Source organism: Rutidosis leptorrhynchoides, chromosome 10 (genome assembly GCF_046630445.1).
Source record: "Rutidosis leptorrhynchoides isolate AG116_Rl617_1_P2 chromosome 10, CSIRO_AGI_Rlap_v1, whole genome shotgun sequence".
Classification (NCBI taxonomy): Eukaryota; Viridiplantae; Streptophyta; class Magnoliopsida; order Asterales; family Asteraceae; genus Rutidosis; species Rutidosis leptorrhynchoides.
In genome coordinates, this window is record NC_092342.1 from 334340132 (window position 1) to 334352117 (window position 11986).

Below are 11986 nucleotides of genomic sequence, written 5' to 3' on the forward strand. Positions count from 1 at the left end.
ATGTATATATATATATATATATATATATATATATATATATATATATATATATATATATATATATATATTAAGGTTCAAAATTTTTTTGTAAACAATAGTAACACCCATTTATTGTTCCGTTTGATAAATAAATATTATATACAAATTTATATTTTTCTAAACGAAAATATATATTTTACAATGTGATAATGCATAGAATTGAATTAGATATAAAACGTTTCGATATTATTAAATATATTTTAATAAACAACGAGGAGTTGATTTATAGAAGCAAATGACCAAATTACTAAAATGTATAAGTTATACTTTGAGTAATATAGTTTATTGATAATTTAAGATTATATTTTGACAAAGGTACGAATCACGAAACGTAAAGTACAAGTTTTCTAAGCATACGAAAATGCATTCGAGAATCCAGAACTGAGACATTAGTCGAGCGTAAACTTACGAGTCATCAGACCAAAAATTAAAAGTCAACTATGCACGTGAATATAATATAATATATAATTAATTAATATAAATTATATATATATATATATATATATATATATATATAATAAAAATATGTCGACAAACAAAACAACAAAAAATATGGAATTGTGAAACTTCCTGGATCAGAGAGTTTTTCTGGTAGTTTATTCAACAGCACTGCAGAACAATTAGCATTCATTGTGACAGCCAAAAGTTCTTCCATTTTCTTTCTATTTGTGATTAGATCTTTCAAGAATTTAGCATATCTTGGCATTCCTGTAATCACATCAATGAAAGGAAGATTTACATTTATTTGTTTAAACATATCCAAAAATTTGGATTGCTCGGCTTCAAGTCTTTCTTTTCTCATTTTACTTGGGTAAGGAAGTGTTGGTTGGTATGGTTTAACATAAGGTTTAGCTTTTACTGTGTTATCTTCATTAACCTTTTCAACTACCGGTTCTTTTTGCTTATCTTGCTCAGGCTGTGGTGCTTGTGGAGTAGGAATAGAGTCATCAGAAATTACAGGTATTTCAGATGATTTAAGTGTAATACCACTTCTCGTGGTAATGGCTTTAGCTATTTCATTCCGGGGGTTAGCATTTGTATCGCTAGGTAGACTCCCCGGTTTTCTTTCACCTATCAACCTTGCTAGGTTACTTACTTCTTGTTCTAGATTTTGAATAGAAGCTTGTTGATTTCTAAATGCTTAAGCATTTTGTTCATTAGTTTGTTTCTGGGATGTGAAAAACTGCGTTTGAGATTCAACTATTTTCGACATCATGTCTTCTAAATTTGGCTTTTTATCATCGATTTGTGGTGGTTTATTTGGAAAAATAGGTCTTTGTTGGTTGTAAGTATTATTAGATACTTGTTGATTGCTAGGACCTTGTTGGTTGTTGTATGGAACATTTCGGTTATAATTCTGATTTTGATTGTAGTTTAGTCTTGGCGGTTGATAATTATTCTGATAATTATTTCCAGGCCTTTGGTTCATGTATGAAACATTCTCTCTTTGTTCCATTGTTTGTTCAATACTGAGACAATCTTTTGTCAAATGTGGTCCTCCACACTGCTCACAACTAATTCGTATTGCGTGAATATCCTTAGTCATCTTTTCCATTCGTCTCTCGAAAGCATCTAACTTTGCGGAAATGGAATCAAAGTCATGGCTAGAATCGACTCTAGCCGCTTTAGATGATCTAACGATGTCTTTTTCTTGATGACACTCATGTGAGTGGGAAGCAGTGTTATCAATAATTTTGTAAGCTTCGGTTGTGGTTTTCTTCATAATGGAACCACCAGCTGCTATGTCGATGTCTTTTCGTGTAGTAATGTCGCATCCTTGGTAGAATATTTGTACTATTTGACAAATATCTAAACCATGTTGAGGACATCCTCTCAACAATTTTCCAAATCTTGTCCATGCCTCATATAAAGTTTCATTTGGCTTTTGTGTGAACGTAACTATTTCTCCTTGAAGTCTCACAGCTTTAGATGCCGGAAAGAATTGTTTAAGAAAATTTTCAACTAAAACATCCCATGTATCAATCGCCCCTTCAGGTAACGATTCTAACCAATCTTTGGCTTCTCCCTTTAAAGTCCAGGGAAATAACATGAGATATATCTGTTCATCCTCAACTTCTCTGATCTTAAATAGAGTACAAATCCTATTAAAGGTACGAAGATGTTTGTTTGGATCTTCCTTCGGCGCACCACTAAATTGGCATTGATTAGTTACCATGTGTAGGATTTGTCCTTTGATTTCATAATCTGGCTCATTAATGTCTGGTTGAGTAATGGCATGACCTTGGCCAGTGCGTTTAGCTCTCATTCGGTCTTCCATATTTAGAGGTTTCAGATTTTCCATGATAGAATTTGTTAAATCTGAATCACTAAAGGATTCCGATTTAATGGTAGGTTCCTCAATAATCTATATTTGAATGATTGGTGGTTCCGGAGGAAAGATTAGTGGTTCAGGATCTCTGAATTGTCCCTGAATATCCTCCGGATTCTCAATTGTGAGGTCGGGTTCAAAAAATGGATTATCGGAAATTTGAATTGGAGTACTTGGTCGACTGGATGACGATTCTAAAGAAAAATCAACGGGGACAATATTTGCTAGATGTCCTGATCGAGTTACAGGTGGTGAACGTACGAAAGGTGGTGAACGTTTTGCTCGGTGCATTCACTAAATATTCTATTAGATATAAAAGATAAAAATTATATAAGTTATCAAAATAATAGACTTTTCTGAATCACTCGAGGATTCTGATTTAATGGTTTCTTCCTCGACAATCTCTGAATGAGTGATTTGTGGTTCAGGAGGAATGATTAGTGGTTCAGGATCTCTGAATTGTCCCTGAATATCCTCCGGATTCTCAATTGTGAGGTCGGGTTCAAAAAATGGATTATCGAAAATTTTAATTGGAGTACTTGGTCGATTAGATGACGATTCTAACGAAAAATCAACGGCGACAATATTGGCTAGATGTCTTGATCGAGTTACAGGAGGTGAATGTATGAAAGGTGGTGAACGTTTTGCTCGGTGCATTCACTGAATATCCTATTAGTTATAAAAATAAAAATTATTAAAGCTATCAAATTAATAGACTTTTCTGATTTTGCCCACGTTTCGAATAGTCAATAGATGCAGCAGGTAGCCAGGACCCTTTAAATCGGAAGACCACAACTCGCCACTAACAAATCCAACTATTACTACGAACCAGAAAATTTTGGATGTCTATCAATTTAACCGCTTAAAATAATTTTTCGTCGAAATTTAAAGAAGATAAAATCTATGTCCTAAAAACTAGAGCGTCGAAATGAAAAAGAAAAGTGCGTCAAAAAATAAGAGGTCGAAAAATAAAAATAATAAAATGCAGCGTCGAAACTTAAAAGCCTAAAAACTAAGAATTAAAACTTACTTCTAAAGGTATTAAAGCTTAAAGGAATTGTAGATCCAAAACGGCAATAACTTAAAAAAATACTAAAGTTTATTTAATACTAAAATGATAAGTGACGTCGTAACATTCTAAAGCGCCTAAATCTTAGTCTAAAGAAAATGCACTTAAGGGATTTTACGGCAAAGCCTAAAAATCTAGAAACAAAATATAACTATGGCAAAAACTAAGTTACGAACTAATTACGAACGATAAAAATACAAATTACGAAATAAATGATTATAAAAAAAAATAAAAAATACAAAAATAAACTAAGTTGATAAAAATACAATTTTATAAAATTATTATTTTTATATTATTATTTTATAAAAGTATTAATTTTATAATTAATAAAACTAAGGAATAACTTTAAAATATAAAATTAAATAAAACTAATACTAATTATTATTAAACTGCAACCCTAATTCTAATTAATTAATAATAATAATTAATAATTTTTACCCTAATACGATCAGCCTAGTATACAGACATGTCTAATCAGCTCATGCAATCGCATGAGCTGAGTGTTTTATTACCATGCGGTCGCATGGCTTCGGGTACCAGGCCAATTGTTTGGGCTGCTACAGTTGGGCCCGATTACTTAATTATTATTTTTTTCTGTTTTTTTAATTTATATATAAAAAATATGTAATAAAAACTTATATTTTTTAAAAAAAAATTACTTATTAGTTTTATTTTTTAACAAAAGAAAAATAAAAATATAAACTTTTTAATTTAAATAGAAATATAATTTTCTTATATATTTTTGCATTTTAAAACTTATCTAAAATTATATTTTTACAAAAATAGCTTAAAACTAATATATTTTTTTAATATAGCGTTTTGCTTTCGGCGTTGTTGAAGTTCCCCGGCAGCGGCGCCAAAAATACTTGATCTTATGCGAGGTGTATACGAAATAGTTATATTTTTATTGCAAAATACTATTAAATACGATACAATTTTACACAAGTTATTTATTTATTTATAGAGTGGATATACCTAAACCTTGCTACAACACTATAGGCAGTGTACCTAATCGTAAAGTAGTGTAGTTTTTAGTAAGTCCGGTTCGTTCCTCAGGGATACAACTAATTTTAACGCTATATTATATTTTAAACTATATTTGTATATAAATATATATAAGTAGTATTATTATTATAAAAAGGGGGTTTTACCGTTTAATGACCGGTTTGTCGATTTTATGTCTTAAGTCGCAATTAAAACCTAATGTAAAATATTGAATATACAAATGAATTAATTTAAAGTGTAAAGTAAATGACGATACATAAAAGTGCGATAAATAAAAGTGCAATAATTTAAAGTACAATAAATAAAATGACGATAAATAAAAGTACGATGAAATATGAAATAAAGGAATTATGCTTATTTAAACTTCCGTAATCATGATGTTCGACGTGTTGATTTTAATTTATTACCATGGGTTAATTGTCCTTTGTCCTGGATTATTTGATATGTCCATCTGGTTTTTGTCCATAACAGTCCATCAGTCATAAATATAAAGTGCGAGTGTCCTCGTCAAATTATCCTTATACCCGAAGTCAAATATTCCAACTAATTGGGGACTTAAACTGTAATAAGGTTTTAATACATTGTTAATGATTACACCAGGTTATCGACTGTGTGCAATCCAAGGTTTTAATACTTTATTAACAATTACACCAAGTGTCCTTGTATGTAATCCACCCTTGTTTTAATGAGTCCATTGACTATTAATCCATCCCCGTGTCCGGTTAAATGAACGATTATTAGTATTTATAAATATCCCGCCCATCGTGTCCGATCGAGTGTATGTGGTTATTTATAATTACCTCAAATTGTAAATCTCTATATTAAATTAACGAACTTTCATTCAGTTAAACAAATATAAAGCCCATTAATAGCCCATAGTCCAATTTCCACAAGTGTCGGTCTTTTGTCCAAACCCCAATTATGGTCCAAAGCCCAATAACCCCGTCTTTAATATTTAACCCAACATCATGATTACTTCGGCTTAAATAAGCATAATAATAACTTAGCTACGAGACATTAATTTAAAAAGGTTGAACATAATTTACAATGAGTATTAATCGCGTAGTGTTACACGGACAGAATTTTGACTTACAAACTTAAAACATTCGCCATTATAACCTTATTATTTTTAACTTAATATTAAAATTTTAATTATAAAATATAAATAAAAATATATATCAGAGAGTGAGAGAGATAGTTGATAAAAGGTGTCAGTAATTTGTCTGAAAAACGCTTCAATTTATAGATGTGGCCAGCTACAGTGAACCATGCGATCGCATGGTTTTAAAGCCTCCAGGCCATGCAATCACATGGCCCCCTTTTACAGCTCAGGTACTTTTGTTTTCTTATTTGCCGACGGTTTTTAATATAAATATAATATATAAATAATTTATAGAATTATTTATATATTACATTATATTCGTGTGCATAGTTGACTTGTAATTTTAGCTCCGTTGCGTCGCGCGTTGATAGTTGGTTCATGTCCCGGTTCTGGATTTTCGAACGTCCTTGCGTACTATTTAATATCTTGTACTTTGCGTTTTGCGGCTTTTAATCTTGTAATTTGTAGACGTTTCTCATCGATAAATTGAACCACTTGGATTGTACTTTGTACTTTTTAGCTTTTTGGTCGTTTGCGTCGTCAAATCGTCGAATCTGTCTTTTGTCTTCATCTTTTATTATTTAAACGAATATCACTTGTAAATAGAACAACTGCAACTAAAAGCTTGTCTTTCTTGAAGAATAATGCTATGAAATATATGTTCGTTTTTAGCATTATCAAATATTCCCACACTTAAGAATTGCTTGTCCTCAAGCAATATAGAACTTGAATATAACTTTACTAGAATCACTTCTTTATTCTTCACACTTTGTACATCAGTGATTTTAATACGACGGTATAAACAATGATAGTAATGATGTGGTTTACAGTCCCACATGACTATAAAAATTTAGATCCTTTTAGGAAATTGGATCTTTATGAAAACATTTGATCTTTTGAAAATTCAATCTAGCTTTTACCCTAGATAAGTTTTCCGGAATAACCCTTTACCGGTGTTTGCAAAATGTTTTTGTGGGTTTTGTGGGTTTCAGATTTGAAAATTTTAGCTCAAAACTTATGGTTTTGTGTCACCCACTTGCTAACCTTGTATTGAGAAAGCAACACGTCCAGTTTACTTGTTCCGTATATTACCTTTCGGTAAACTACCGTCCGGTTGTAAAGGAAAGCGTTGAACAAGCAACTGTTAAGGCAATGTCCCGTGACATGCAGATAATTATGGTCGAAAGCGTGTCGGATGCAATTACTATCCTTTGTAGGAGCAATAGTAAAGATCACCCTATAGTTTTTCGGTCTGGCACAAGGTCCTGTCTTCGACCATGCTATGCAACCACCGTTCTTACGGTTAATACCCGATTTGGTTCAGGTGACCTAATGAATTCCAGGTGAATTCCTAGGATTTTACGTTCAATGGTAATGAACGCATTAAAAATGGGTTTTCAGAAAATAAATCGGTTTGTAATTTGATCAAAATATTTTCTCGTTCAAGCTCGAGTTTAGATATCATCGAATTCCATGAGTTTGTAATTCTCAATCTTTAAGGTCAATCTCAAGGATTGAGTAATATCAGGCTTAAAAGCTGATTTTTGATCTTTTAAAGAGATTATCCTTTCTTGGGATCTGATTCATTAGTCTTATAAGCTAATTTGCATGATGCCCCCCCCCCATTGTACGAGACAGATCCTCTCATGGTTAGGATAAGTCTGACGATTAATTCATTTTAATTGTCCAATGTTGGTAGTCCACAGTTAGTAGTTCACGGTTAGTAATTCAATAATTCATATATAGTTTAATATATAATATTCGAATTAATTAATACGTGTCGTGACCCATTGTATACATGTCTCAGACTCGATCACAACTCAAAGTATATATATTATTTAGAATCAACTTCAACCCTGTATAGCTAACTCGAGCATTACTGCATATAGAGTGTCTATGGTTATTCCAAATAATATATATAGATGACGTCGATATGATTTGTCAAAACATTGTATACGTGTCCCGACGATATTTAAAGCGCGTAAAATAAATAACAGAAATTAAATGACGATAAATAAATTGCGAGAATTAAAATTGCGATAAATAAATTGCGATAAATAAAATGTAATAAGAAATTAACAGTTAGCTAGGAATAATTAGCTAGGATTTTTGTTAGCGTGGATTCTTAACAAAATTTCTCATAGTCAATTTGTTTGTTTCTAACAAATTTTATTTTGTCCAATGTTTTCTTCATTATGCCACTTGTTGGATTCTAATTGGTCAAAATCCAAATATGAAATTGAATGAAAATGGTTATTCTGTGGTGAACGGATTCGTATATCTGTGGATGTAAGTAGGATAGTAAATGACTGTTGAATCAAATTCGAAGAATTTACAGTGTAACTTATTAATTCAATTTTTTATCTTTTTAGTTTATGTTACCTTTAGTTAATCTTAATCTATCACCACTTGTCACTAGGGTTAACTATATAGGCACTAGGGTTAACATAAAAACTGCGAACCTGAGTTATATTTACCACTTACTCGTTAAAAGGAAGACAAGTAGGTGAACTATAACTAGAAAACTCAGCTAAATATAAATAATAAAACCACTACTCTCTTTTGGTAACTGATTCTGACGTTTTGCGACCTAACGACACCGCACAACCCGTTTTAGTCCTTTTATAAGGAAGTAGAGTTTTTGGCGTCGCTGCCGGGGATCGAATTTTTTGTTTCTTAAGGTAATCGTTGATTCTGTCAAGATATCTGAGATTCTTGAGTGGTGTCCAAGAAAGACAATCGTTGAATCAAGCTAAACCGAAACCTAATTTGAAATCAGTTTTTGGTTTGGTTTTCGGCTTTGGAAATTTTGAATTTGGTTAACCGAAAACCGAATATAAAATCGAATCTAATTTAGACAATATTAAATATATATATTAAGTTATTAATATCATTGTATAAATGTATGAGATATGATTTGAGTATATATCTTTTCAAGTTAAATTATGTTTACTCGGATTTGAAATCATATTTTTGAATTTTGAATTTGATATTTTTTTTCTAATTTCTTTCACTCCACATTTTGAAACCGTAAAAATTTCAAGTTGTTCAAGTCAATAAATGTGAGTATGTACGTGGAATCAATAAAATTTATGTAAAACTTCCTTTATAACATTTTATTAATGAAAATAATACACTATGTATAAGACATACTGAGTTTTAGTTTTTAATTCTTTATTGGTTATTGATTTTGTTCATTTTCATGATATACTAAGTCTTTCTAACTTCTGGAAGGTTTCCATACAGACAGTTATATGAGGCATCTAACTCTATCTACTCGGGTAAGTTTACAAACCTGTCATGTATCGTTCCGGTAATATTATTATTTTTTGAACGGTAATTTTTTTAGCATCAGTAGATCATATATTTCAACAACCCTCATCATTTGCACGTAAAACACACATTCGGGCGAAAACCCAAACCCGATCGACGGTACCCGGAAACACATCCATTCGGACAGTGTTTCAGGTAGAGGTACGTGAACGAATTCGGTAAACCTCCCTATAGGGTTAATATATACCACCATTATTGGTGTTCAATTGGTTTAAAGAAAATCATGTCATCTCTAAGGATCGAACCCATGATCTCTCCGATAATATTATTATTGCCAAGATTTACCCTATTTAACAATTTTGAACTCGCCAACGTGAAGAAAATACTACCAGAATGACCATTTATGAAACTGAATGCTAGTTATATTGCCAGCATCATCGCAACCAATCCTTAACCAAAACAACATACACGGATAGTTACCCTTCCATCTCTTAGCAAATCTTTTCGGATAGCCAACTGGTATTGCAATTTATTAACACTATCGTCACAAGAAACACCTAGGCTTGGTACTCAAAATTGGCTGATCCCACCTAAATCAACGGCAACCCAGCTACCCAAGCTACAGTTGGTCCCTGTAGCACATTATAAGTCAAGTTCACAACTCTCAGAGATTGTGATGCTAACAGAGAGTTTTGAACACATCCATTTAATTTGTTGTCTCCAACGCTAAAATCTTTCAACTCTTTTAGGCCCGAAAAAATCAGGTAACTCACCCAAAAAAAAAAAGTTCTCGTAAACCCAGATTTTGGTTAAATTGGTCATATTATGTAACAAGTCTAGGCTTCCGTTTAATCTATAAATACTTTTATGCCTATCTAATTGAATTATATTTATCGATGAACTCGAAAACCAATCGAGTAATTCTTCTTCCAGGCGATTCAATGTAAAAATATGAGTCTACAGACTGCATCACCCCCGAAAAAATCAGAATCTTTTCAATAACGTCGACTGACTTGGCTGTGAAAGTTTCTAAAGATGATGTTGATTTCAAACTAACTAGCATCACCCATAAATCGAACTTTTTAAAATAAAGATTGACATCTTATAAAGACGACATGACATTAAATAAATCGGGCAATATGTACGAAAAACTATTGTTTTGAAGTATGAGTCCTTTTTACTTACTTAACCCGCATAAACTAGGCAGTGACCCGACCTGTAGAGTCAGTTTCGTTGAAATTCCAGTACTTCCAGTTCAATAAGCTTGTTAAAAGAGTTTGGGAGGGTCAAAAGCAAAAATGGAATGTTAAGTTAGGGGATCGACTTATTAATAAAAGATAAGAATAAATATAGTGTGTTATAGTAAAATAATTATTTTTCCTTTTGATCCGCTTATTGTTAGATGTAAAGTACATCAAACAAAAACGTTATTAATTTTTATTCAATTCCTTTGTGTTCCTTTCATTTCTCTACTGTTTTCTTTTTATTACCTTTTGTTTTCATTTAATTTAATTTTATCTTCACTTTAAAAAAAATAGTCTTACGGATATGATATATTTTTTATTTACCTTCTTTTATATTATATTTTTTAAAAACTTCGGTATACATTAAGTAAGAAAATGAGACATATGTCCATAATTGTAGTAGTATGTATTATATAATATAAATATATATTTTTATTATTTATAATAGCTAAAATTGAAAAGAATCTTCGGAGAAAGTTTTGTGTAGTTTAAGATTTTATTATTTCTTAGTTAAATCTAGAAAATAAATTTTTATTAAAATAAAATGTGGCCTTTAACTAAGGGTAGTGATATGTACACAACCACTTTTTACACATATACAACTAAATATTCTTTACAGTGTTGTACAGTACAATACTGTAAAGCATGTTTGGTTGTGTATGTGTAAAAAATGGTTGTGTACATATCATCACCCTTTAACTAATGATATATAGAGTAGCTGGTCTATTTTACAAAATACAAAGTAAGGTCACCCGTTGACTAGTAGGCTAATTAAATCAATCTGGTAGGGGCGATTATGATAATTTTCTTGAATTCAAATATCAAATATCCATTAAAAATGAGCTAGTATGGAGTGGTAGAGCACTTCTAGTCACCCTACTATTTCCGCCATTGTCTAAGGTTTTTAGAGCTTAATGTGTATTTAGTTCATTTTCAGTGTCCATTTCAAGGTTGAAAATGGACCTTGAAATTGATTAAAGTGAGGTGTCATTTGATGTTTTTGGTTCAAAGTTTTGGTGAGAGAAAATTTGATGTGTACCAGTAAGAAAATAGAATAAAAAACAATTAAAAGTACTGGCGGTTAACTGACGATGGGAGGAGGACACCAAAATGAAAGTCGGGGCGGGATTAGTGTTCGTGCCAATCAATTACTCTCGACGGTAAAATAAATTGAGGATACCCAGAGCTCTGTTAGAAAAGATTAACTGTTTAAAATGTAAAAACAGCTTATGGCCCTCCTCCACCCACATGTATATATTTTTTGTTATTAGTGACTTTAAATATAAAGGAGACTGATTGATTGAATCACCTTTTTAAGACTTTAAAAAATTAGGGGTGTTTTTTATATTCATGTTACAACTAACACTATAATCATAATTATTAATAGATTATTATTATAATTCAGTAGTCTTATAACTACCTTTAGTGGTTTGATTCTTGATTAAGAATACTAATAATGAAGTGTAAGAACAAAGATGATAATGAAGAGAAATAAAGAAACACTTTGTAAGTGTGAGAAATGGTGCAAGTTTAATGCTTGCATTCATGAGTATTTATAGCCTAAAATCTCAATATAAAAATACATACTTTATGTACCAAAATTAACTATATGTATACACCAAAATTGACTATCCATATCTATATTATTATTATAACACTCCCCCTTGGATATCAATTTTGTTTTGTTGAAAATCAACTATAAATTACTGCCTCGTTAAAACCTTGCTAAAGAAAACCCAGTGGGAAAAACTTTAGCTAAGGAAAAAAGAGTGCAGCATGGAGTTGACTCCCCCTCAAGTAGACATCGCTTCAGTTGTTACATCTTTTGAACATGTCTCATGCCAATGTTATGAACGTGTGTTCTGAAAATAACAGTTGGAAGTGCTTTCATGAAAAGATCAGCAGAGTTTTTGCTAGATTGCACA

At 31.4% G+C, this 11986-nt stretch overlaps 1 non-coding gene across 1 annotated transcript; it reads left to right on the top strand.

Moving 5' to 3' along the window:
* The first annotated feature begins 1850 nt into the window (after nt 1-1850).
* Nucleotides 1851-1957, top strand: LOC139873983 (small nucleolar RNA R71). Its single transcript, XR_011767691.1, has one exon. It is a non-coding gene; the product is annotated as a small nucleolar RNA R71 (small nucleolar RNA).
* The last annotated feature ends 10029 nt before the right edge of the window (nt 1958-11986 follow it).